This window comes from Ambystoma mexicanum, chromosome 6p, assembly GCF_040938575.1.
Source record: "Ambystoma mexicanum isolate Mex_15411 chromosome 6p, UKY_AmexF1_1, whole genome shotgun sequence".
In the NCBI taxonomy this organism is placed as follows: Eukaryota; Metazoa; Chordata; class Amphibia; order Caudata; family Ambystomatidae; genus Ambystoma; species Ambystoma mexicanum.
The window spans coordinates 1,515,516,241-1,515,543,936 of NC_090935.1; positions in this window are offsets into that span (position 1 = coordinate 1,515,516,241).

Here is a 27,696-nt window from a genome sequence, read left to right on the forward strand (position 1 = left end):
AGCAATACATAAAGAAGAATAGTCGTGAGTGAGGCCACGATAAGAGGATACGCCCTGTTCCTAAGCTTTAAAGAGTGTTAGCAGAAACCTTAATTCAGAGCCCCTTAGTGGGACATACAGAAGACGGGAACGGTTAAGGAAGATCCTAAAGGAATTGGTTTAAGTTTCAATCGGAGCAGATTTTAGAGGGCAAGATGGGTCTTAATGAAAAGATTGTGAATAGTATATGTGGCCGGTCAAAACTGTCTGTTTGTTTTATGTGATTGAAAGGAGTGATGATGTCAGAGTTGAAAGAATATTTTTTATTTAATAGAGAAGTGTAAAGTTGAGACACGGAAATTGATTGTTTTTAAATTTGTATTTTGATGGTTGTTTTTTGGCAAGATTAAAGGAATAAATGGTGTTTTTATGGGATTGGAGCTTGCAACGATTAGGGCTCGCTCATATTGTATGTTGATTGAGACATATTTAAAAAATCTGTGATTAAAAATTAAGTAAGTGTTCGCAAAGAGAAAAGTGTAAGGTTAAAAATGGAAGAGGTTACTCCATTAGGGCATCTTTGCAAGCAGCTGCTGAAACACGTGCCCAAACTTAGACAGTACAGTGTAGAATGGGTTAAAGGAACCGCAGATAAAATGTTTATGCCATGGCCCCAAGGGGGATCATTATGGAAGGTCCTGCAGCATATGACAACATATTTGCATGCAGAATACACAGGAAAGAAGCTAGAAAAGTGGCTAGCAAGTCTAGAACTTTGGAAAATGTACCAACAAGAAAAGGAGGAGGAACCTCCTTTAGAATGGATACTCAATGTATGCAAAGAGGGGGGTGAAGAGCCTTTTAATCCGCCAATCCCTGTCTGAAACGAAATACGTAGTTAAGAAAGATGATGGGTTTTAAGGGAACTTAAAGCAACAGTTGGATATAGCAATCCTTTATATGAGTCACCTATGCAAAGTAGTGACGAGGGTCCAGAGAAAGATACAGAGAAATATGTCACCTCTAAAGTCCCGAGAGACAAGGAGAGACGCGACAAGGAGAGAAGTGATAGAGCAATCACATCTCTAGATATAAGGAAAGAAATAAAGAGATGGAAAGGAGACAGGGATAAAACTGATGAGATAGCACTCTTACAGAACTAATGGATGGGAGGTCAGATTTTACTTAAACTTGATGGTAAAGGCACAGAGGATGTAAGACAAAGGGGAGATCAAGACGAACAAGACAGAAAAGACAAGGAAAGAGAAGAACGATTGAAAGATGAAGGAGCAACAAGAAAAGATAGAGAAAGATGAGAGCAGTTATTTCAAGATGAACAAGCAAAAGAACAGGAGAGGGCAGAAGAGCAAAGAAAATGTGACAATAGACAAAGAACGGCTGATGAGAAGGCTACAATAGAAAGACAAAGAATCTATAATGAACAGGAAAGGATAAGAGAGAAAAGAAAACAGAGACGAAGGGATGAGGAGATACGAAGGGCATATGAACGAGGAGATATGAAAAAGAAAGAGGAAGACACAGTAAGAGAAGATGCAAGAAAGTGCAGAGAAGTCGATGACATGGAACGTAAAAGAAGACAGAGAGCACGCGTCCTTGAATATTTGGAAAGGGAAGTAAGAAATCCCGATCCATTGGTAGAATGGGAAGAGGCATTTTTTCCTGAATACGAGTCATAACCAGGCCCATCTAGAGCAAATTTAGAAGACGAGTTTGACTCAAGAAGTATTGGGGAAGCGATCGATAAAGTATGTCATGACATGAGAGCTCAGAAGGAAGCTCAGCGGAAAGGAAAAAATGATTGCCTCGAGAGTACTCAGTTTATTACAAGGAGGAACCCTCATGTAGCACAAGACATAAGGAGCTGTCTTTAGACAGACAACCTCTGAATAGAAATGATGACGAGAGAAGATGCACGAGTTGGGCACAGGAAGTGTCAGACGAAGAAAGGGAAACCTTCCAGGGGTAAGAGAGAATTAATGTATGTGGACCAAAGGGATGTTCGCCTATGGATAAGGGAGTAAAATGGTCGGATTTAAAAATACCTGTGTCTAAGGCATCACAGTCACTGACAGAGTCAGACCGACATAAGGGGCAACCCCGCGGTCAGAGGGGGGAGTCCACATCTTATGTAAGTAGGTTAAGATCATTGCCAGGCAGACAGCGATGTGGGAGTATCACCCCGGCAGTGGATAGACAAATGATGATGGATGAGAACGAGGTTGGCACATCACAGTTCTCTTTGCTAGAAAAAGGAGGAACAAGACCACAGTATATACCATGGCCTCAAATGGACAAAGATAATCTTAGGTGTAAACCGCCAATTTTGACTTCTGGTGCCGGAAAATGGATACATGAGCTAGAATAGAGGACGGGAGGAAATACATTGGATATAGGCGACATTAAAGGTCTTCTAATCGCCATACTTGGTGAGAGAGCTGACTATGTATGGACACAGGCAGGCTACCCTGGTGTGACTACAGTCAACATCGTGCATGATGGAGCACCGTTAAACAATTGCAGAGCAGCAGTTTGGAAAGCGCTTTGAGTATTATATCTGGACACACCCGTTATGGGAGCTATGATGACAAAAAAGATTAAAGAAGGAGAGGATCCTTTGCTTTACACAAAACATTTCCAAGACGACTGGGCGCTTGAAACTCAGGAAGCTTGTTGGAAATCTATACCTGTGTTCTGTTCCATCATATATTATGTAAAGGGCTGCCAGAGCAAGTGCAGAAACAGCTGAAGAAATTAGTGAACCACATTACTGCAGACTTCTGCAGGAAAAGAATTGCAAAAAAGATGATACTCGAAAGACGAGGAGGCAAAATTGGTTCAGAAAAAACTGTCCGTCATTGAAGGGGAAATGTTAACTAGTACAGACAGATCCAATTCACAACAGAAAACAAACATGCCACATGCGAAAGGCAGTTCGATCAAAGCAACAATGGATATGCTCCACGAGAAAGGGGTTTCCGAGGAAGAGGTTGGCAAGGTAATCAAGGGAATTGCCAGCATATAAGGGGAGGTTTTCAAAGCAATCAAGGTGGGTTTCAAAATATGCAAAATGGGCTGATGGGAAGGCCACTGCCTATATGTTGGACGTGTGAAATGACAGGACATTTTTCTCGTACATGTAGAAGTCAAGACATGGTACAGAATGATCAGTTTTCAAGAGGGGGGATGTCAAATCCACCTGCATACTCGTAGCAGAATGGAAATGGATTTGCGCAAAATCAAACCATGCAGCAGCAAGTGCCGAGAGTGCAGCAGGGCTTGCAACCACAGCAAATGACAGGTAACCCACCGCAGGGACAATCACAGCAGTCCCCTATGCAGCTCCAACAGAACACAGTCACAGAACAGGTATCGAATCCTAGAGTAGGAAATGTCACTGTTGATGGAGGAAATCCTTTTACAAATAATGGGACAAGGCTGTACATGGAATAGGACAGCTCACTGGGAGACCTGATGTGTTGCATACTATCCGTGACACCAAACCCTCATGAGGAGCCAAGGGTGGATGTCAGTATAGGAGGCAAACATTTTTCGTTCTTAATGGACACAGGTGCAACACGCTCATGTATACTGGAAGGCACATTTTCAATGTCTGGCAATGCTATGAATACTCAGGGATTCACAGGAGCTACAAGTCGTGTTCCTTTCACCGAAGAACTACTAGTCTCTATAGGAAAATGTGACATGAATGTGCCACTACTTTATTCAAGGCAAACGCCTGTCAATATATTAGGATGAGATCTGATGACTAAGTTAAATATGATGATCTTGTTAGCTGATGAAGGCATAATATGCTCAACACCAGGAATGCTTTATTTAAACGTGTGCAAAATAATTATGGCATACGCAGTACGAATGGCTATGAGAGGTACAATCGGTGCCAATGAAAATATATACAGCTCTGCTTCTACCTGTACTGTTCTACCTTCATACCTGCTTGCAGTGAGTGGTCAGAAAAGGAGTTAATGTTCATACCACACGCCTAGCTATGCAATTGGTGTGCTTCTGTGATGAAAAGAAAACAAAGTATGAAATGCCCATGATGCTGAAACTGCGCTGCCTATATTAAAGATAATTACACAGAAATGCAGCACTTGTTTAAGACAATTTTCATTTTGCACAATTCTACCTGTGTCCTAAAGCAAAGTGAAAAGCATATTCATGATTCAACATGCTTTAATAACACTAATCTACAAAATGCAGGCAGTTGAACAAAGCGAACAAAAAATACATTCCCTTTTAGATTAATTACTATTGTCTTGTTAGAATCAATAACAGAGGGGAGTGTAAACAGATTAGGACTTACTTCTTACAATGAACTGTGTCGATTACTAAACTAAAGAGTGGATTTGCAATGTGCTGTCACCAGTGAGCTCCATGATTCATGGAGGAGCTGCCATAAATAGCCTGTGTAAGTGGTACGCAAGGAAGAATTAAAATATTATGTTATGTTATGTTACTTGGCGAGAGGGCGCTAGTGTGCCATCCAAGATGGCAGCTCACTAGCGAGCTCCGTGCTGAGTCCTGAAATATCCTGAAAAAGCAGCGCTTGTATGCACACAGACGCACCTCCCGTGATCCAGACAACAGTTGCGAACCCTCCGCTCAGAGTTTCATGCGCTGCGGGAGGAGATAAGTAGCTGCTGCCCAACAATAGCCCAGTGTGGCCACGGCACCAGGACATCGAATCGGGCCCGCCTTGGACTGCCTGTGAACGTTGAGCCCCTCGGCCGTCTATATAGGCGGCTGCGTGTAGCCGCGATGAGGGGGAGAGGATTGCAGGCAAACGCACCGCAGGACAAGAAGAGGCTATGGTCCCCCGGAGTGGCAGCGGCGTTTGAGCCAGAGGCAGTTGGGAACCTGTCTCTGGACGCCGGGGCCAGGGTTCTCTGGCAGTGATGACCTGAGCGCCCGAGGAGGAGGAGCGCTCTGGTACGTGGCGTCGGGCAGAGGAGGCCGAAGCAGAACCTGACGGAGTGCCACAGAGGATTGGTGGCGGCGGAAGCTGGAAGCTGCAGTCCCACCCCATTTCTTCAGCCGGTGAGTGAGGTGTTCTGCCTCGGAGGGTGTGGTGTGGCGGTCCCCCCTTGCCCTCGGCCTGGGTTGGCAGGGCGGACCCCCTCCCCTCATCTAAGACTCACTCCAGACACCGGCGGAAGCTGCTGAGTCATTGGCACCATAAGCTTACATACAGTGAAACACCACTATTGCAGCGCAGCAACGCAATCCCCTTGGGGACTGCTGGGGTGCAGGAGGAGCCCCCCACAATTCAGCCTAATTGGAGTGTTGGCAATGCAGAAGGACTGCCCTTGGGAGGGACGGTCTCACCGGACTGCAGCGTACCCCCAGGGAAAATAAGAGCAGAGCCCCCCCTCATCTGCCAACGCTGCCCTTCACCAGTAAGCCTTGCCAAGTGCCTCCCTCTCGCCCGCCTGGGCTACCACAGCCATCAGATTAAATCTCCAAGTGGGCACTATCCCGCGCTACACCTGTCAACACCCAGTGGTGGTGCGGATTTGCGCAGCAGCAGAGCGGCCAAACTCTAGCAACCTGGCAACAGCAACCACATCAAGCCTGGGAGCATAATCCTTGGTCTGTAATCCCTCTGTGGAACCCATGAAACTCTGAGCGCCAACGCAGAGGGAGAAAGTGTGTCTCTACGGCCTTTTTCCGCAGCTAAACACACGAAACACAGGTGAGCAGCTTAAAACACACTGCCCGAGTGCTCCCTGTCAGGGATTACAACATGGGCAAAACTGATAAATCTCAGTGGAAGTTAACCTTCGAAGCGGGGGCCACTGTGAAGAATCCCAGATTTTTAAACTAGACGCCTGCCCAGTCGTCAACCATGGAACACGACAAAGACCCGGGACACTTTACTACCTCCAATATAAAAGAGATCCTGCTCGACCTGAAAGCAGGCATAGGCGGTCTTGACTCCAAAATGGATGCCCTCTCCACCAAAGTAGACCTCCTACAGCATTGCATCGATAAACATGGCAAGAGAACAAATTCTGCTGAGCAGAGAATCTCCGACTTGGACGATGGCGCCTCATCCCTGGTGCTCAGAGTTACAGCGCTGGAGCGTCAGATGAATGAGGTGGCTTCTGAAAACGAGGACTTAGAGGGTCGCAGTCGCCGGAGCAATATTAGATTAGTTGGAGTAAGAGAACGACACACCCGGTCAAAGATGGAAGACTTCATGGAACAGGTGTGTAAAGATCTTTTCGGTGAGGCTGCATTCTCCCCTCTATTCATCGTGGAAAGGGCGCACAGAATACCGGCTACCCGCCCTGTACCTGGAGCAGCGCCTAACCCCATTATTGCTAAGCTTATGAACTTCCGAGACTGCAACACTATACTTCGATTGACCAGAGAGAGTGGCGACCTTCAGTACGACAGAGACAAGATCCAGATCTTCCCAGACCTTTCACCGACGGTGCAGGCCGCACGCCAAGCCTTTGCAGGGGTGAAGCATTGTCTATGAGAAGAGCAAATAAAATATTCAATGCTGTTTCCACGCAAGCTACAGGTACTCCATGCTGAAAAGACACAGTTTTTCTCCTCCCCCGAGGAAGCCAACTCCTTCCTCGACAACATTTGCTATTGCCCTCTGCGTGAGAATCCAAATCCGCAAAGGAGAGAAAGAAGTGGGAGACATCCCCCGTGAGACAATGCAAGCAAAAGGGACAAGCATCCAGGCAAACTTTGCAGATGATCACACAAGCACACATTTTTTTGGACACACACCAGGGCCAGCGATTCTTGGAGGCATTAACGCCCCGAGCACAGCACAAGTTAATGGTTAGGTTAAGGGGGGTGGTATTATCGTGCGGGTTGAGGGTTGCCCACTGGGGAGGGTATGGAAGGGATCAGGACCCAAGTTGGGGTTGTTGTGAAGGTTGTGGATTTGTTTACTACCCGCCCCCGCATAGACAATCACAAAATATTACCAGGGCAGAATCTCTCGCTACCAAAGCACAGTTTCCGCTCCTCAAGCTCCTGTTAAGTCATGACGCTGCTGCTGCCCATTCAAGTTGATTACGTGGAATGTCAGGGGTGCTAACAACCCAGCAAAGGCGAGGAAGATCTCACTCTACCGGACACGACACAAGGTGGACATCACCTTTATCCAAGAAACCCACCTCACCCGAGCCACCGAAAACAAATGGGCACATTTGGGGGGCTGTCATCGCTACTACTCGTCGTTCTCATCATATGTCAGAGGGGTGGCAATGCTGATCCATAAAAACTTAAACTTCAGGCTGCTTAAGATCTTGCGAGACGCTGAAGGAAGGGTTTTGCTGGTGCACGGCATGCTGGCGGGCGTCCGCGTGGCTCTAGTGAACTCATACAGCCCTAACATCGACACAGCTAACCCCTTTGACTGGATAATGCAACATCTGGCAACTGTTGATAATGCAACAATTATTTGGGGAGGTGACTTTAATACAGTGCTAGACCCCAGCCTAGACAGATACGGCACAAATGTTGGCATGCCCTCTAAGGCGAGTGCCCAAATCCAAGAAATCTGTAACACATTCGATCTGGTGGATATTTGGAGACGAACACACCACACTACCCTTGAATACACGTTTCACTCATGGGTACATGGGACAGACTCACGGTTGGACTACCTGTTAGTATCCAGAATAGGCACGCTACAATGGGGCGGATGTTCGATTCTACCCCGCACCATATCGGACCACTCCCAGGTCGTGCTAGAAGCCACTCCGGCAGGCAGCATCAGAAACAGAAGACCATGGAGGTTTAAAGCAGGTGCCCTCCAAGATACAGTGTTCACCCTAGATCTCTGGGAGGAAATCAATTCCTTCTTGAGAATCAACCAAGATTCGGCCCAATCACACAGTACACTGTGGGAAACACTGAAGTGCTACACAAGAGGCATCTGCATAGCCAAGGAAAATGCCATTCTAAAGACGATTAGGAATGACCTTCAAAAAAATTAATCCCGGCTGAAGGACTTAGAAACTATATATGGGGAGACAGGAGACCAGTCCGTCCTGGCCCAGCTGAGGAAGAGCTAGAGGCCTTCAGGAGAAACGCGGATCGTGAAAGCTGATATCTAGCAAGCAGCCACCAAACACGCCAATACGGTGAAGGCCAAAAACTAGGAGCCATCTTGACTAGGATGATGGCTGCGGATAGGAAACCGCCAGCGATTGAAAGTATCCGCGATCATCGAGGGAAAGTGGTATACACAGAACACCAAATCGTGGAGGCCTTCTGGCACTTTTATATTTATACAGTTCAAGGAGCGCAGGTAACACAGCTGCTTTCCAAGAGTATAGGGACGACACCAAACTGTTCTGGCTATCCGATGAAATAAGAGACCACCTCAAAAAACAAATTACGACTGACAAAATTCTAGTGCCTATAAAGGAACTTCCGGGTTTCAAAGCACCTGGCCCTCACGGCCTGACCAGGGAATTAAATAAGGAAATGGGAACCTCCCTTGCCCCGCTTCTCCTGGGGGTTTATGACGAAGCCATCACTACAGGACACTTACCCCCTACAATGAGAGAAGCTAATCTGATACTGCTGCACAAACCAGGGAAGCCACCAGAAGATTGTGCCTCTTACAGGCCTATCTCACTGATAAAACTGGACAATAGGATCCTGCCCAAGATACTAACTAACAGTCTCCTCCCCCTGATGCCCTGGCCGGTGCTGGCAGATCAGTCCAGCTTTGTACCAGGCCGGAACACAACTTTTGGCATCCAGAGACTCTTCGGCGTCATTGAAGCACTAGATCCATCGCTGCAGGCGGCAGCAGTCCTTCTCGAACGGGAGAAGGCATTTGATTCTGTTGAGTGGCATTATCCCTTTACTGTGCTCTGGAAAATGGGCTTGGGAACCCATTTTCTCAAACTGGTCTCACTTCTATACAAGAGTCCGCAAACCACCATCACTCTTGGGACCAGGAAATCGGAACCTAGTGAGCTGAAAAAGGGGACCAGGCAGGGGTGCCGCCTGCCGGCCCTATTGTTCGCCCTCGCTATGGAACCGCTAGCTGCAAACCTCCAGAGCAAATGCATTGATAAGGGCATCTCGTTGGGACCACACAGACTAATCCTCTCTCTCTATGCTGACGATGTAGCCCTACTGCTTAAAGAACCAGCAGTGAATCTGAATGCAGCCATGGAGAAGTGATAAGATTCGGCACATTCTCAGGGCTGAAGATAAACAACAGCAAATCAATAATATTCCAGCTAATGGCAAACACCCCAGAATTTGAAAACGACTTCCACTTCCGCTGGGAAACAACCAACGTACGTTATGCTGTCCAGGCACCATGACAAACTTTTCCGTAATAACTATGGGAAAACCATGGCTGCACTCACAGAGAAGGTAACCCGTTGGAAAAGGTCTACCCCTCACACTATTGGGCAGAGCCTCGATTGTTAAAATGGTGATACTTCCCAAATGACTATATCTATTTGTCAATCTCCCTCTATTGTTACCAAAATGCTTCTTCAAACAACTGCGCAGTCTCATTCTGGAATTGATCTGGGCAGGCAAGCCAGCGAGTGTAGCATACTCCAGCCTTATCCAACCCATAGCAAAAGGAGGCCTCGAACTCCCTGTCCTGGAGCGCTATTAATGGGCGGCTCAAACACATTTCCTGAGCCACTCGTTTGCGACCCAATCAATACGACCGCACGTCCAAGTGGAGAGGGCCTTAGCCACACCTCATCTCCTGAGGGCAGTAATAGCGGGAGACCTATCAGTCCCACCAAAGACTATGAACGTTGTGCTAACGACGTATTAAATTTGGAGGAGGATCGCACACAAATGTGGAGCTAAATTCATCCCGGGGTTGCCACTCACTATGGAAAGGGTCTACCTTCATCTGGTGGACAAGCTGCGAATTGTCACGATTGACGACTGGTTCGTCGAGGATACCTTCATGTCACTCAGTCAAGTCAAGGAACAAACCCCTGTCACGTCACTGAATATCGTTGTGTACTTTGGAACCTGTCACGCTTTAAGGTCCTTGTTCTCCACCTTTCCAACACGACCACCCATGTGGCAACTTCTACATGAGATGGTCCTGGCTCAGGGAGAGGGCAAATTAGTTTTGCGTATCTACAAGGAACTACTGGCTGTAACCCCTCAGTCGCCAGCCGCCAGGGCGAGGTGGGAGAGATCACTGGCTGGTCCTATAAGTGATGAAGACTGGTCGTATGTACAGAAACAAACCCAGAAGGTGGCTCTAAACTCGAGGTTCAAACTTATACACTTTCACTTCCTACATCAGGCTTACCTCAGCCCAAGCAAACTTCATCGACAGCACGCAACTGTTTCCTCAGCATGCGATAGATGCAGAGCTACCCCTGCGGACTTCCTTCACATAGCCTGGGAATGCTCGCCGGTTAGCAGTTCTGGGGAGAAATATTGTCTACATTGTCCGCAATTGCAGGAGAACAGAACCAAAGGTGCCTCACGGTGGTGCTACTGGGATGCACACGTGAAATACAGCCAGCAGTAAGGAAACTGGTTGGTCTGCTGCTGGTGCTGGCAAGGAGGCAAATAGCTATGACCTGGGGCAGGGGCCCGCCTCCAACCAAGAGAATGTGGGTGCAAGAGGTGACCTATTGTCATGACATTGAAACTAACTTTATCAGACCACTCCCCCTGCACACTAGACCACCAGATATCTGGAGCCCTTATGTAAACTATTTACTGTCTCATCCGGGCTAAAGACTGGACACGAAGGGGAAGGGCAGTGGTGGGGACTCCCTGATGGTCCCAGGTTACAGAATAGGGTGCGGGATGACCGAGTTGAACTGGTTTCTGAACTAAGGAGATGTACTTCATCCGTTCCATCCACTTAATTCATTCCATCCGCTTCATCCGTTTTATCCGCTTCATCCGTTCAGGGTGTTTCGTCCGTATTGACAAGATTTCTGTGCGTAAAAAGGCCTAATACGCACTTTATCTGGAGGACTGGTGGTTCCCGTGTACATAGATTTAATGAAGTACAAGATGGAAGGATTCCTCCACAGTTTCTTTCATTTCTGCCAAATGATATCCCTGCCCACGCTTTCAAAAGCTCCTGCGTAGTCAATGAGGCAGAGATGGAGTTGCTTCTCTGTATTCCTGTGGGTGTCAGCTATGATGTTATGAAGAGCCCAGATATTGTCAATGGTACTATGACCAGCCTGGAACCCTAACTGCTTCCATTGCAAAAGAGAACTCGCCCGTATCCAGCAATTAAAGATTTGGCACTCATGTCGATCATTGCCACAAGTCTATAATTATGAACATCAGATCTTTCACCCTTTTTATGTTACGGTACCAGAATATATTTTTTTCCATCTAACTGGAACCGTACCACTATACAAGGTAGAGATATATTTCCTCAGCAAAAGATTGGCCCAAAGGTCAGGGTTGCGCTTGATTACCATGTTGGCGATATGGTCCGGACTAGGGGCCCTAGAGGCTTTCGACTTACTGATGACAACCCTAATATCTTCCAAATCAAAGGACAGCTGACTAGATATATATTCAGAGTTTTCAGGCATCTCAGACAACTTCGTACTTTCACTAGTGAAGTAGAGTTCCTTGTATATTTAATCAACTCAACTTCACTTATGGGATTGACTTCGACTGCTTCTTTTTAACATATATGCCGCCTGTAGAGATGCCAGTTTTCTTTATTATCATTGCTCTTACGCATACGGAAAATCAACTCCCATTTAGCATTATTGGCATCCATCTTGTGTGCCCAGATCCAATTCCTGAAATGTCGTTGCAATTTAAAACAGCACTTTTGCTTTTCTATCATTCTCTGGTGTGCAGATTTCTTAATATCCTAATAAGGCATATGTTTTTATTCCTATTTGTTTCTTCTATCGATCATTATATCGAAAGGATTTGCATGAGATCTGCCACCAGAGCAAATCACTGTAGTTCTCACCATGCTCGTCAACATATCAGCATAATTTCAACATCATCGTCAAGAGGTGCAATGGGGCATGATCAAGATGTGTATGCATTATAGTGGCAGATTTGTCCACATTTGATTCTGCCTATCTGTTAGCCTGCCTATTCACATCCATGCCACTATAAGGAATAGGTCGATTTTTCTTGCTCCCTTTAAATAGACTAACCCATAATCTACGATGGTCACTGACATTAGTGGGTTAAACTGACATTGATTACGTATGGCTTTCTATCTTGGAATTAACACAAATGTAATAAATACGGGATGAAGATTTCCCATTGGACCAGGTATTATTATCAGCCTCAATTGTTTCAGGCTCAGAGTTAAGAAAAAACATTGCATAGTCTTCAAATAATTGTAGCCATGTGTAGCCTTTGATGAGCTGCATACTCTCTTCCACCCAAATTTAATTATTTCCATGATTACCCACGGGGTCATTAGAAGTATCTAATACTATTCCATCCAAAAATTAGCATTGTACGAGGGTGCAATAGGCGTTAAAGTCCCCAGCCATAATCATTCCAGATTCAGGATGAGTTTCAAGCTAGGTGTCCAAAATAATTTTAAGATGACTAATGATGTCATCCATGTGGAACCCACCTGAGGGACCATACAAAGTAACAATGAGGGTCTCCCCAAGGAGAAAGTTCTTCCACACAACACAGCCTACTAATACATTTGGGGAGGGAAAACCAATTTCATATTCGAACAATGCATGAATGTTTTATATACCCATACATAATCTGCCCACAGGGCGGCCTTTCCCAGAGAGTGAGGCAAAGTTCATAACGATTTTGTAGCCATCCACACAAAATTGATCTCTTAACCAGGACTCCTGGAATAGGAAGATATCACTAGCGCCTATTGCTATGCGTCCCTCATTACTGAAAATGGAAGAATGGCCCCTGCTATTCCATGTCAATAGATGAACTTTGTTGGCATCAGGTTTAATTCAATTGCCCCTCTGCAGTGCCGACTCAGTTATCCATTGCTCTTTGCCCCTTGGATCACCATCTGCTGGGCTCAGATCCTTCTTGCAACTTGTACATTCCTCCATCGGGTTCACTACAGCCTTTCACTCTTAACACAATCTTCTTGGGTGTATCAAATAGCACCCCAATTCACAGACATCCCTCAACCGGGTTTACATTTGCCAGTTTCACAGTTCACTTTGTTTTATCACATTCTGGATTTACTTTCATCGCTTTTCCCTTGGGTTCCCTCCTTCGGATTCACTTAGCCATTGTTAACACAGTTCATGTTTTACTTCATATTTTTGACAGAAAGCGTGGTTTCGATTTAGCTAGCTTTCTCTTGGCAGCCCTCCGTCGGGTTCACACATACCTTAATTCGCAATCTTTTTTTGGAAAGAGGGGTTTCCCTACCCTTCGTTTTTCTCTGGCGTCCCTCTGTCGGGTTCACACTCGCCTTAGGCTCGCGTTCAGTATTTTCTCATGAAGTGAGGGGGTTTCCCTTCCCCTAGTTTTTCTCTCATCAATGGGTCAGAGACTTTCGATTGTACAAAGGATTTTTATGTGACCTTTGTAGGACCACTCGGACCCTCATGCCGCCGTCTCCTGGGGCCTTCTGGGACTTGCTGTTTCACTACAAAACCAAGGGGCCAGCCAGAGAATTTTGAATGAGCCGTCTTGCAGCATCTGACCACTCTGCAGCTGGCCCTTCCCTGGGTTTTCTCAAAAGTTCACAACACAAGTTCTTTGTTCAGATATAATGTTGCCACTGGAAACCTTGGGCTCAACAAAGTTCGGTTTGCTACCAGCTTTCTCTAACTCACCGGCAGTGCTGAACTTGTTGGTCTGTTTCACTTGGAGCCAAGGACATTACCATGGTAGCCAGCCTGCCTCCCCACCTGTGTTATCTGTACGGGAGGCCCCTGTGCACCATTGATAACTGTCACACCACACGCCAGCTGTGCGCCAGTCTTTTAATTCCTTTATTGGTGGCTTTGCGGGCCATCACACACCTGATGGCCCTTTATCTTCCTCAAAGGGATAAGAGGCGGAACATGAGAGCACATGACAAGCAAGGCTGAACGCATGAGGGGACCGCTATTCCAGACCAGCAGTTCAAGAGGAGGAAAACAGCGGCGTTAGGAGGGAGTTGCAGTTGCCCGTTTCAACTCAGAATCCTTCCGCAGTACACCACCCCTAAGGTCAGGAAAAGGAAGTGTCTGCCTTATCATGGCCACTTGAGAGGAGACTTTAGGCAAGGTTTCAGTGAGGGATCAATGAGTACCCCCAAAGCCTGTTGCCAGATTCATAAATAAATAAACACCATATCTGATTTGATATGGTTATCCATGGGAATATACAATTACACTAGCCAAACCCTTTTATATAATGTTCTTGTCAGTCTGGTACTAGTGACTCATTCAACTCTCAGAGCCTTTGTATATCAGCCATCTGGGATGGAGTTTCACCCAAAACAAATGACGAGTTCAGCCCTAAATGCCCAATTCTTTCTCGCCGGGAAGACTTGTCACCTTTCCAGGAGGACAGGATATACCCCTTGGGGATATCTGGGAAAATATGCTCAACGACAAGCCATGTCAAGACAATGGAGAGGTCACACCGGAGTGGTCATTTTGGAAGTCTCTTCAATTTAAGGCAGACAGGAGAGAGGGAGGTGTTAGAGTAATTTAGGAAAGAGGTTACAGTCAAGAGAAGGGTCCCACTATCTTGGAATCAATGAGGCCACTCACACTTTCTTTGCCCCCTCCCCACTGCCTGCACACAAATCGCCATGGGACTGGCATTATCAGGAAACCACTATTGTCACAGCAGCCTGCATTCACCACTTACAAAGGGGTCGAAATATACCAATCTGTTGTGGCAGATCATCTTTGCATATCGAAGAAGGTTTCACCTTGAAATGTATTGGGATATAGGGCCTCATTACATGGTAGGCGTTAAGGGTTTACCAGTACCGGTATTTTACCGGTACCGGTAAACCCTTACCGCCTTACTACGAGGTCCCTTTGCGGGTTGGAGATTTTAACGCCTGCTGTTTGCAGGTGTTAAAAACCAACCCGCGAAGGGACCAGGGAGCTAATTACGGTACCGCAATTTGCGGTGCCGTAATTAGCACCTTCCCCATTCCCATTATGCCCTATGGGGCAAAAATGGGAATGGGGAAGGGCAATGGGGGAAGGGGGAATTACCGCCCCACCAACCTTGGAATAGGGCGGTAATTCCCCTTTCCACCAAGGCGTCCGTGTAATGAGGCCCATAGTCTGCCAAAATCCTCTGCCCAGAGTGGTGAAGCTAAAGGCTTCAAGGAGAAAGCAACAGTTTCTGCTTATCCATCCCAGAGGACCATATGGGGTGAATTGCTCTTTGGACACGACTTGTCTGACGCCTGAACACTGATAACCAGGGTTCTGCTCAATGGAGATGACATCCACGGCATGTGCTTTCTTGCAACCTTCCTGGATGGGGTTTCCCAGCAACTAAGAAGCAAAGGAATGGGTTGGGGCTATGGTCGCTGCCTTGGATCACTTTTGAGCCAAATCAACTGCTTTAGAATCATTTTTTAGCTGTGGCAGTCTGCAAAGAGCTGTTTTTGACACTCGCAACTTTTTGTAACTGCTTCAAGCCATCGGGCCGCTAACTTGACCATCCCCGTCATCCACCTGAAATGGTTTTAAGGGACTTGGTGACAATTCTACACCCCATTCCTTAACTTTTGAAAGACATTCTTTGAACTCGAAGATTACTTTTGACTATCGACATATGTCCTCAGACCCAGAGTGCTCTCTTTCATTGCAAAGCCTGGATATTCTGTATGGGGGTGGGTACTACTATTTTTATTAATGGTTTGAAGTTTTCATATTAAAGATTTCTATGTTTTGTAGAACTGTGATTGGACATTTCTTTTATTTTGGTATCAAGGTACTGTTGATGTTTGGATGCTTCTTTGCTAGCTGACATTGCTCCTGATTAGTATAGCCTTCCCTTAGCCCACATTACCATAAAACACAAAGGTATACTTGTTTGGTTGCACCCGTTTCACCTTTATTAGATTGGGATCACTGCTTTTGTATTACTAGTCTGGGGCTGAGAAGGAGTTTCAATCACTACTCATCTCTGTACTCCAGTAAAGCAGTTGCCATTGTGTCCCACTTAAGAGATGGGGAAGGATATTTCTGACTGGTTTGAGGCTTGTTGTTGCTTGGGTTAGCCTTCCAACTCCAGGATGTGGACGAAGGAATTTAGGTGGCTGCTCTAATGAGTCGCTTGCCAAACCATGGAAGGATGTTCTCATTCTGCTGGCACCTGAGGAGAGCTCCATTTACTGCAATATCAAAGCCGCCATCAACATGAAGATATGGTAAATCCCAGAGCAATACATTAGGAGTTTTTGAGAAGTTGCAAAAAGGGGCAATCCAGTTTTTGAGGTATTTCCACATTGTGGGTGACTCATTTGACGGAATGTATATTTGGTCACATGTAAGCATATTCTTAAGTATTGTGAGCAGAATTACACCGAAATCTGGTGGACAAGAATATCATATACCCTAGGGAGCTTACAAAGGCTTCTGACCGATATGTTAGTACTCATTCCCAGAAAAATGCTCAGGTGAGCACACCCGAATAAGAAGAGAAGGCTTATATATAGAACATCTGGCTTTTAGATACTGCATTTTCTACTGTCTTTCAAAATCTGTGTTTTGTGAACTCTCTTATTTCAGAATCCTTTTGCATTCGAATGCTCCCAGGCAGACAGGTTTCACTGCTTATAATTGTGGCAAATTATTTTAGAAAGATAATGGGCCTTATTACGAGAATCCCACTAAAAACGGAATCATTACCGGCATGGAGGTAATAGCGTGTCCGTGCACCCTTGATGCCTCTAATAGTGGCTGATTACGAGAGCGCGAGCACGCGCGAACCCCTATGCCGGTAATGGCTGCAGAGCCATGCCGCTAAATGCCCTCCAACCCCCCGATAGCGCCATCACAGGACCCGCTGATACCGCCTCCACCAAGGAGCAACCCCTTTAATAACGACCTGGTTATAACATCATGCTAATACCAGGCTAGTAATACCGGACCCGGAAGTAACGCCATCGCGTCGGAACGGGAGATGCGCCGGCTGCCATCTTCAAAAACACAATCCATTGCAATCCTCTCAATCCAGCAGTGTAAAACCATGATGTAGTACAAGTGATGTGAAAGTGAGCCAAGCCAATGCATGGCCCATCATACACACATATACAGATCCATGTCCAGATGGAGGCCCAAACCCTGGCACAATGAAATGCATGCTGTGTGCCAATCCCATTACCAACAGACACCCAACACAGGGACCATTTGCATGTCATACATCACACAAACCTCAATACAATGGCATGCCACATGGTACGCATCAGTGCCGAATGGAGACGCCACGCCTTATGCCAATATGCCCCCCCTTGAAAGAACCCTGTGTGGCACACCTATAAGATTGCAATGCATGAGAAATGAAATACTGTACAGCACCAACTCATGCATCTTGCATGTAACACCATCGCTGATGCCCTGCATCTCTTGTTCCCCCACAGGCACTGATGCAGAAGGTGAAAGTCTGGACCCTGCCCCAAGGGCATCTACATCCAGGGCAAGACCAGAGGGCACTGGGCATTCCACCTCCGGGGCAGCACCGCGGCCCAGATTTCTACCCAGGGCACCTGTACAGGGCAGGCAGGTTGATGAGGAGACAACAGCAGCGGACGGAAATGCAAATAAAGAGCTGACAACAACAGCTGAAGGGGAGGCTGATGGCATGCAGTCTGCTGCCACCAGTTCAGTGGGTGAGGTAGCAGCCACAGCCCCACTCAGCGATGTGGTTCTTGAAGTGGAGTAGTACGAGGACATTGATGGCGCAATCCATGTGGAATGTCCCCACACCCCGAGCCCCCCGTCCACGCCCCTGGTAACATAAGGGACAGCCCTAGGTCGGACAGGACATTGTGGGCTGGAGAATAGATATGTAAACTGGGAGTGGTCCTGTCCTCACAAATTAAAGGTTGCAATGACTTCGTGCAGCAATAATTTACATCTTCCTAATCACCCTGAACAGCAGTTGGCTAATACGTGTTGCCGGGGGAAGAACCAACTAACTACTGAGATTGGTCTACATATGCCTTTTTATTAGTTTGGCTAATTATGTAGTTTTTCATTCATTTTCTCAAAAGTGTTAAAACCAACATGATTTTTGTGTGTAACAAAACATAAAAAATAGTGACAATATGCAAACAGTAGTCAGTAAGAATACAGTCAACTATCAACAACAAGACAGGCAAAAGGTATACAAATTTAAACAACTAGGGATCAGCAAAATATTACATCATATTGATCTTAACCTCTTAGTTCCTGTTTTTTATAGTATCACATTTGAGACTGCTTTCTTTACTCGAAACAGTATGGACCAATAACACTTTGAAAAGTAAAGTCTATTGGAGCTTTGCGCTAATTGTGTGACCTAAAAAGGCTGGTCGGACTTGCAAGGTTAAGTCTGTGTGCGTCTTAGAGCTTGTGGAATGACCAAAAAGAACTGGTCAAAGACCAAGAGAATCCATCGTCCACCCCCCAACACACCACTCAGGGCACACCGTCCAGCCCCATGCAGGATTCTGCGGTTCAACTGCACAGTCCGCATCTCACAAGCACCCCAGAGGCCAGCCCTGCAATTGCACAACCAGCTTCAGCACCCTCTTCCTCCACAGCCCCCACTGACATGGAGGCACGCCTGTCATGGGTAGAGGCCCGGCAGGACTCGATGCTCGAGCTAGTGCACTAGTATGTGGCCGAGGGTGAGGAAACACACCGTGAGAGCCGGGAGGCCAATGCTGGGACCATTGCGGCCATCAATTCAAGTGCCATTATGATCCGTGACAGTTTGGGGGCCATCACACATGTCCTAAACAGCATGCTTGCACACATGCAGTGCCAACAACCAGCACCGGCGGTGCAAATACCATCCGCATCCACCCCATCGTCCACACCTACAAGCTCTGCTCCCTCAAGCCTTGTGTGGATGACAAGGCGCAATGCAAGGTAGACAGAAATGCTGCCCGGACACAAAAAAAGTCCGGAAATAGTGTGGGATGATAATGGGTGAGGGGGGAGGTGGTGTTGGTGGTGTTGAGGGGATTAAGGGGGGGTGTTAATTGGTGTATGGGGTGTTAATTGGGGAGTATGGGGTGTTAATTGGGGAGTATGGGGTGTTTGGGGGTGTGTGGGGTGTTTGGGGGGTATGGGGTGTTTGGGTGGTATGGGATGTTTGGGTGTTTTGGGGGAGGGGGATAGGGGAGGGCATGTGAGTGGTGGAGGGAGGAAGCACTCTGTTGTAATTTTTATTAATACACCCGTTGTGTTCAAAATCATTTAATGCCTGGACATTGTTCATTTAGTGTGTGTTCATTCTATTCAAGACAGCGCACAGTGCCCAACTCCCCACACACCCTGCTTAGGCAGCGGAACCGTGCCTTCAACAGGCTAAAGGTCTGCTCAATCACCACACGGGGACGGGTATGAACCCGATTGCACTCCTCTTCGTGCCTGTTACGCGCGTTCCTCACAGGGGTAAGAAGCCACGGCTTCAAGGGATAGCCTCCATCACCTGCATGGGAGCACAAAGAGGTATGTGTGGGTCAATCTGAGCTGACACCTTTAGGAATCACGGCCATGGCTGCAGCTATTTGGTGTCTACATGCACATGTCCCTGTATGTTTGCACACAGGTTCATTTGATGCATTGTGTACTGTACTATGGTCTTCTAGTGTGGATTGCGTTGTACAGATGATGCCGGTTGTTTACTTGAATGCTGATGCGGATGTACTGTGGATGCAGAACGATGTCTTGCCACCCATTTTTGCAGTGTATGCTACTCTGTACCTAATCACACTAGCAGCATTGGCACAGTTGTAATAATGTTTAGTCATGCATCGCTTGACATACCCATGATGGCCTGCTTGTGCGTCTTGCATGTTGTCATTGATGTACGGCATTGGTCTTATGTATGGCATTGATGTGTCATGTTCAGGTTGGGATGTTCAGGACAACAGTGTTTAGCTCTGAGTGCATTGTCCACTCACTGCTCAATCCCACCCAGGTGGAGTATGCATCCCCCCCAATCCCACCCAGGTGGAGTATGCATCCCACAACAAAACACAAGGAGGTTGAGGGAGAAAAGGGAGTCCCAAGCAAACCCTCAAATAAAGGGCTGAACCCTTAAAACGTAAACAATAAAGCTTGTGACTCAGAATTTACCGCTTTCTTGGTAAAATGGGAAAGACTATCTCAAGCCCTCAGATCATGTCTGATCATACAAAAATGAAGAGGAACAATATTGGTAGATCTAAAAAAAAAAATAATATTTTAATAAATATTATACAACAGTGCATTGCACAGATTAAATATATAAACAATACAAATATCTTCTAACAGAAATGATCAGAAGAAAGCTAATAAATTATTAAAGAAAACATCACTGCAAAAAATAAGTGCAAAACAATTCCAAAGGGAAATCCCAAAATGAGGGCCTCAATGGTTAAGTGGTTTATGCACTACAGTGTCACATAATCATACTCCAATTAATCACTCTTCCACTCAACATCATTCATACCACACATTTACTCATAAATTCTTATTCATTCATTCATACATAAGAAATTTAAACAATGGTTAAAAAAAGCATCCCCCCACGTCACAACCCCAATGCACTGCCCTGGCCCACTCAGGCACCTTACCAAGCAGCCAGGCACGTCCTCCAGCATGTCGCTCCATGTAACGGGGTAGCGTGGAGTTACACAGCACCAGGGCATCATGTGTAGATATCGGGCGCAACAATGTGTGATGATCTTGCTGGAGTCACATACCATCTGCACATTGATGGAGTGGTATTGCTTGCGATTGTGGTACACCACCTCATTGGCATGATGGGCCACCAATTCTACATGGGTGCAGTCAAGGGCACCAACGCAATTGGGCATGTCTGCCAGTACATGGAAGCCTACTTTGGTGTCAGCGAGCTCCTGTCCAGTCCGTGGTAGCTAAATGTGGATGCTTGCATGCTTCAGGAGGGCATCAAGCACTTGGGTCAGCATGCAGGACAAGAGTGGTTGTGATATGCCATGCAGCTGCCCCACTGTGTGCTGGTAGGTGCCTGTGGACAGGAGGTGGAGCACAGACACCACCTTTAGTAGAGGGGGGATGGCAGTGCGGATTTCTATCAGGCTGACAATATCGTCGTGTATCATGTCCACTATGGTGGTGATGGTGTCCCGGTCCAACCGGTACAAGATTTGCTCAGGGGTTGGATTGAATGGACTGGGTCTGATGCAAGGTTTTGGTGGCTGCCTACGTGGTACCACTGGCTGCACTGGTGGAACTTGCTGGGCCTGTCTCACCCTCCTTCTCCTCCTGCGTCTCCTCTGTGCTGCCTGTTGGTGTAGCTGTAGTTGTTGTTGTTGTTGCTGTTGTTGCTATTGTTGTAGCAGTACAGGCATGTCCACCAGCCCCATGATTGCAACAGCTAGTGGGATCATTTTGGTGTAGGAAGGGGTGTGGTGTGTGGGTGTACTCCTTTTGTACTTGGACAGGCTCCATTGACTCCACCTGTGGTGATTGTGTGCACCTGTGGCAGTTGACTGCACTGCAGGTTGCTATTTGCGGGTGGTCTGCAATGCCTGTATTGCTGTCGTCATGCAGGCCTAATTACCACCTTCGGGATGCCGGTAAGAGCATGCCCGCGTAACTTGTGATGTCCTCCTGTTAGCGGCATCCCGGTATTGGAACTGTGAAGGGGCGCGGTATGGGCGGTGGCGGTATTGGTGGGTTGTCAGCTCGTAATGGCCCGGACCCGTTAACGATGCCTGTAATGCCATCCCGCCTTCCTTTTTTCATTACCTCCACACTCGTAACGAGGCCCAATGTCTTCAGTCAAATATGATGTGATGTATTTTGTGTGTAATTTATCGCTTTAACTGTGAAATTATAAAATTTTACTTTATTTCTTTGATCTTGTTATGCTTTCTTTGGAAGCTTTCCTGTGTTGGAACCATAACACAATAGAAAAAGATCATGAGGCTTCAGAGAAAATGATATCATGCATGGAGTGCAAGGACCAAGTTTCTCACTCTTTTTCCAAGAAAGGCCTCCAGAAATCCAAAGGGAAATCCGAGTCACAAGGCTCGTCAGCCTGCATAGAACCGAAGAGCAACGATCCCTTTAACAATGGGGCATCAACACCCTCGACACCCACAGAATGTTTTCTGTATGGAGTCTCGACCCATAGAAAGGGAGATAAGACCTCCAAGGGCGAATCCAAACAGGCAACAGTCAATGCTGGACTTATGGAAGAGCCCAGTCTGTGTGGGCTTCTTAGTGGATGAGTTGCCACTAGGACATAGAGAGGACACATATTATCTGTTTACTCTGAGTGGGACCGGTACCGAACCCCAGAGAAAACCCCAGTTCCCACAAATACTCAGATATTTTTGAAACATATGTTCATAAATGAGATCAAACCTCCCACACTGCATAGCACAGTTGCTAGCCGCTGCTGTCAGATGACAATGGTTGCAAGATGGATTGTAACATCTGGAGCCAATGGCTAATGTAAATGATTGAGAATAGCTGGCAAGGTAAAACCTCCATGCACTGTATTCCATTAGGGTATTTGTCAGGCATTAACCTTCCTGATCCTGAAATAGTCAATGTGGTTACTAGAGTGGTTACTAGAGTGAGACCCATAGAAAGGGATATCCAGCCTGCAAGGGGAAACCCAAACAGGCCACAGTGCTGTTCTGAGCCAAGAGGCCATAGCAAGTGTGTCTTCATGAAAGCAAAAAAAACTCCCACGCTGCAGGGCACAGCTACTAGCCGCACTTCTGTCAGACGACAATAAGTAAAAGATGGGATGCATGGCCAAGGCCCAGATTTTATTGTCAGAGGGTGTGATAGCCGCAGCAAATGCCTATTGTCAATTGTAGAGTTTAGCTGGCAGGGTAAAACATCCATGTGCTGAAATGCAGTCAATAACGTCAATGCAGTCAATGCCGCTATTCCAGTAGGGTGTTTGCTAGGCTATGACTTTCCTGATCCTGAAATAGTCATGGTGGTCACTAGCGAGTGAGCCCTGCAAGCAGCTAGAAAACGCATCCTCAGGCTCTTCCTGATGGAGAATTATCTTGCATTCTTCCTGCTTGAGAATGTCAGAGACCAGTCACACAATTAGCTCCAAGTCCAAACCCCAAGTTGCCCGCTCCTACTAGAGATGGACCGGTGGTCACTGAAGGACCTACTGTAGTAGAAAAAGACTCAGCGATATCAAGGTTGCCCTCGGGTGTAGCAAGGGAAATTGAAATGGAGGACACAAGACGTGGCTTGGAAGTGCACCTGAACAGAAAGTCGGATGTTCTCCTGACATTTCTACTATTCAACTACAAAGAGGTGCGAGGAAATGCTTTAGGGTCCAGCCCTTTTGAACTTCTGTTTTGTCACCCTGTTAGAACTTCAATAAGTCTCATGATAAAAGGATGGAAGGGTGACCCGCAAAGTCCTACTCATTACATAGTGGATTATCTGCTTTTGTTGATGTCCCAAAGGGCCAGGTATATGGAACAGTATCAAAGCAATCTGAACGCAAGCCGGGAATTGATGAAGAACCTGCATGACCAGAAAGCAACCTTGTTAGAGTACACTCCAGGTCAACTAGATCGGGTAGAGGGACCCGTCAAGCCCAGTGCATTTCAAGATCAGGCGAACTGGACCCTAAACAGTACTTTAAGTATTCAGAGGGGCTAACTTCCTCATTGGCACAAAGGCTTCTAGGAAAACGTAGAGAGTCTTTCATGCCAACCAGATGAAATTGCAGTCTAGCAGGGTTGACTTGGTTCTGGCTCAGTTGACAGAAGGCAAGTCTGAGGGGACTGATCACCTCCCAGACTTGCTACTTGCAGAAGCCATAGATGGGTCTACAGAGAGGGTGCACATCTCCTCTGACAACCTCACAGAACAACAACTGAAAGATGGATGATGGGCCATTTTTCAGGGTTGTTTGCTTTGACACCACATTGCACAGCATGGTATGTCCATGACATTGACACATGAGACAGTAAGCCGGTGAAAAGTAGGATTCACCAAATAGTTGAAAAGTTAAGGGACACCATCAATTAGGAAGTCTTGAAGATGTTGGCCTTAGTGGTAATTGAGCCATGCCATAGCCGATGGGCTAGTCCTTTAGCACTGGTACCAAAATGTCCAGCAATGGGACAACTGATGTATGCTTTTGCATAGACTGTTAGGCAGAATCCTGTGCAGTTCCCTTAGGGAGCACTACAGAAGATTAAGACTACAGGTATGAGCAATAAATCTCCATTGGTATCAGTCTGTACCACAAAGATTTAGTTGGTAGCTGTGGCTAAGCAGTCAGACTTATCTCAAGAGGGAGATGAACAGTATTCAGGGTTCACACTTTAAGACTATAATACTATGGTACAAGGAAATACCGACCAAAGATTTGTATTAAAAATAATATATTTATTTACTTTACAAACTTCTAAATTAACACATTAATCACAGTTATTAAAGCAAGTTAAAATCAGTCAAGAAAAGTATACACAACTCCCTAGTTTAAATTGTAGACAAGTTTGTGCAAGAGTGAAAACTGAGCAAAACGGCACAGTGAAAACCAAACACAAATGGCACTCTAGTAATACTTCTTATAACCACCTTCTTCTTCCCACTTTTAAAAGTTGTGAAGTGCCATTTTGCTCGGTTTTCATTTAAGTATTATACATGCTGAAGTACTGCCTTGCCTAAATTTGTTCACAAACTTATGGGGAGTGTTGTTAAGGCGTCTAAGAATATATTCCTGAATAACTTGTGCTTTCCCTCCCTTGTGAGAAATTACTAGAGTGCCATTTGTGTTTGGTTTTCACTGTGCCGTTTTGCTCAGTTTTCACGCATGCACAAACTTGTCTACAATTTAAACTAGGGAGTTATGTATACTTTTCTTGACTGATTTTAACTTGCTTTAATAACTGTGATTAATGTGTTAACTTAGAAGTGTGTAAAATAAATATATATATTCTTTTTAATACAAAGCTTTTGTCAGTGTTTCCTTGTACCATAGTATTATAGTCCTATTGTGTAAACCCTGAATACTGCTCATCTCCCTCTTGAGATAAGTCTGACTGCTTAGCCACAGCTACCAACTAAATCTTTGTTGTACAGACTGACACCAAAGGGGATTTATTGCTCATACCTGTAGTCTTAATCTTCTGTAGTGCTCCCTAAGGGAACTGCACAGGATTCTGCCCAACACTGGTGTGTAGCGGTGAGGATAAAAGTATTGGATTTACATTTTAGTGTGCTGCTAATACCTTGGTTCAATTAACCACAAGACTAACAATCACAAAAAGTTTATTTTAAAGAAAGTCAAAGTATGGAAAGTTACAGGCAGGAGACCCTCCTTACTAATACTGCCTCAACCTGTGGCTACTGGACGATTGTCAGGTCCCACATTAAGTCCTGAATTTATCACTCTAGAAAAAATGAGACTTTGAGCTAGAATTCAAAGGGATTAGTGCCCAAACTGAACAGAGACATCAAGAACTAAGGCTCAAAGAATTGGAGCTCCATCATGAGCTTGAGATGAAGAAATTGGGTCTCATTACGACCCAGGTGGTAAGTTACCGCCTGGGTCGTACCTTTACCACCATGGCGTAAACTACGTTTACGCCATGGTGGTTGGCGGACTTACCGCCCCATTCCGAGGTTGGCGGGGCGGTAAGTCCCCAATCCCCATTTACCCTTCCCCATTCCCATTTTTGCCCCATAGGGCATAATGGGAGTGGGGAGGGCGTTAATTACGCCACCGTAAATTACGGTGGCATAATTAACAACAAGGTCCCTTTGCGCCATGGATTTTAACACCTGCTAAAAGCAGGTGTTAAATCCTCCATGGCGCTAAGGGACCTCGGAATCAGGCGGTAAGGGTCGGCGCTGTTTACGCTGCCGTAAACCCCTTACCGCCTGGGTCGTAATGAGGCCCATTGGGCCTCATTCCGAGTATGGCGGTAAGGGATAGCGGCCACCGGTAACGAGACCGGTGGCGGTAATCCCTTACCGCCATACTCCGAGTTCCCTTTGCGCCCTCGCCCTTAACGCCTGCTTTGAGCAGGTGTTAAAGTCGAGGGCGCAAAGGGGCCTCCAAGCCAATAACGGTGACTGTAATGAACGGTCACCGTTATTTGCATCTTCCCCATTCCCATTGAGCCCTATGGGGGCTCATTCGGGAATGGGGAAGAGCCTTGGTGAATGGGGAATTACCGCCTCGCCAACCTTGGAATGGGGCGGTGATTCCGCCATCCACCAAGGCGCTGCCGGTCCGGGTACGGCGTCAACCAAGGCGTTAATAGCGCCATTGGTTAGCGCCGTACTCGGAATGAGGCCCATTGTCTTTGGAAAATGCTTCTCTCCCCGAATCCTCTAGATCTTCCAGTCCAAAGAGACCCCGGATGCCTAAAGAGATTATGGGTATGTATGAACCTAGCTTGGATGTATTGGATTGGTTAGCTATGTTTGAATACAATCATGGGCTCCAGGACATCACAGGGAATCAGTTGATCCCCTGGTTATTCTCTAGGCTCCCCCCTGTTTCATCTGATGTGGTAATGGAGTTGGGGGAGCTGGATAGGATGGATTATGAATGTGTACAGCCTGCTTTAATAGCTAGATTTGGGAAGACTCCTTCCCATTACCTTAAGAGGTTTAGGACCCTCAAGAAGCATGATAGTACCCCTTGGGCTACTTGGGTGAATGAGTGTTTGAAGAACTTAGAGGGATGGATTAAGGGTTACAAAGTTAACACTTATGAAGGAATGAGAAATCATGTAATGTTGGAGTCTATCTATGATGCCTGCTCTCCTGAGCTCAGACAGCACTTGGCTGATTCAAAAGAACTAGATTATAAGAAACTTGCTAAGGCTGTGTCATGATGCCTATCCCCGGAGCACCAGGCCAGGCCCAGCACCCCCGGGAGCAGGCATCATGCCCCCGGGTAAAAGCCCAGCGTCCCTTTATAGGGGCTCTTTGGACTCTGTCCTGGCGCCGTTGGCGCCAGGCTCATGTTGGACATCAGTCCTGGCGCCATAGGCGCCAGGCTCATAAGGGGAAGTGTGTGGTGCACTTACCTGAAGCAGACCATGCTGCACACTCACCTGATGCAGACCATGCTGCATGAAGAACCCAGCCAAATGAGGCTTAGGAGGGACTATTTTTCTGAAGGAACTATTTCATTACTTGGGTGGGGCTGTGGAAGAATACTCACCTGGAACTTCTTCCAAGGCTATTTAAGCCACGCCCGGATAGCCACACGTGCTTCGCGTTGTTCTGCATCCCAGCAGCTGAACGCTCACCGTGTCTGCTCCTGCACCTGGACTCCAGCCATGCCTGCCTCGAACCTGGAACACCTGTAAGGGAATAAGAGAAGAGAAAGGTGAAAACCAAGAACTTATTCAACCTGCTTACCTGCATCCGGAATCTTCACGCCAGCATTCCTGAAGGAAGACTTCTATTTAAAAGCACTGCGTTGCTCGCTGCAGCGCCGCGCTTCACTCACCTGTTCCCGATACGCCGCCCGGCTCCATCGCGGCTCTCAGCACCGGTCGCCACATCTCTGCACCTAGGGGAGAGGAGA